The 1,315-nt window shown below is 52.8% G+C and overlaps 1 pseudogene; it reads left to right on the top strand.

Annotated features, from left to right (window-relative positions):
• The first annotated feature begins 15 nt into the window (after positions 1-15).
• Positions 16-1,315, top strand: part of LOC115869494 — an 8,527-nt pseudogene continuing 7,227 nt past the window's right edge.

Below are 1,315 nucleotides of genomic sequence, written 5' to 3'. Positions count from 1 at the left end.
CATGCCAGGCACACGATGGTGAAGGGCAGGGTAAATGAATTTGGCTGCATTGGGCGCCTGGTCACCAGGGCTGCTTTCAGCTCTGGCAAAGTGGCCGTTGTTGTCATCGATGACCCCTTCGTGGACCTGAAATACATGGTCTATGTGTTCCAGTGTGATTCTACCAATGGCAAGCTCAATGGTACCATCAAGGGAAGCCTATCATCCATGGGAAGTCCATCTCCATCTTCCAGGAGGGAGATCCTGCCAAGGTCAAGGGGGGTGAGGCTGGTGCTGAGTGTGTCATAGAGTTCACGACTATAGAGCAGGTGGGGGCTCACTTGAAGGGTGGTGCCCAAAGGGTGATCACCTCTGCCCCTTCTGCCCGTGCCCCCATGTTTGTGATGGGCACGAACCACGAGAAGTAGGACAACTCCCTCAAGATTGTCAGCAATGGCCCTGCGCCACCAACTGCTTGTCCCCCTGGCCAAGGTCATCCATGACAACTTTGGCATCAGAGGGACTCTGACCACAGTCCGCACCATCACTGCCACCCAGAAGACCGTGGACAGCCCTGTGGGGAAACCAGCCCCTCACAACTATATCCCGGGTCCGATAGGCGCAATTGTGTGGTTATGATATATAAAGATTATAGTAAAATCATAGAGAATAGGAGAGAGAGTAAAATGAAGAAGTCAGACACAGTTCATGGTAGCATGCTCACCTCCTGGATGGCCATGATCTCAACAGCCAGGTCCGCGCACAGCTCAGGCAGAGAGGGTAGGAGAGTCTCTCTTTATTTCTGGCCAAGGCCCATATATATTTAGGGGAATGATTACAGGTAATCACTCACATCACAGGAAGGGGCTGTACAATAGGCATGACAATAGGAAGGGGATGAGCTAGGGGTGTACACGTAATGGGAAGGGGAGGGACTAGGGACATGTGATTCGATGGGCGGACCCTAGACTCCATATGGCAGCCTAACCTTGGTCAACCCTTGAGTGGGCTTGTCCTCCCTGGGCTCTCCTTCGGGGAAACAATCTACTATCCTTATCAGAAGGGCATGGGCCCTACTTAGGGTAGCACAGACTATAGTCTGATTGCTCTAGATGGCTGATACCCCTTAGGGAGAATAGCCTGACCATCATTTACCATTAGTTGCAAGCAGCGTCCTAGGACTGACATCTATTTGGGGGAGACGAGCTGGGGAAGTCTTTTTATATCCCACAGAGCCCCTCTGGGAAAGTCTGCTGCAACGGCTGTGGGACTGCCCAGAACATCATCCCCGCTCTACTGGCACTTCCAAGGCTGTGGGCAAGGTTGTCCCCGAGCC

The sequence above is a fragment of the Echinops telfairi genome, unplaced genomic scaffold (assembly GCF_000313985.2).
Source record: "Echinops telfairi isolate 266 unplaced genomic scaffold, ASM31398v2 ScPeMD7_29;HRSCAF=101, whole genome shotgun sequence".
Taxonomy (NCBI): Eukaryota; Metazoa; Chordata; class Mammalia; order Afrosoricida; family Tenrecidae; genus Echinops; species Echinops telfairi.
Note: the sequence above shows the minus strand (reverse complement) of the source record. Positions and strands in the feature narration are given on the sequence as shown.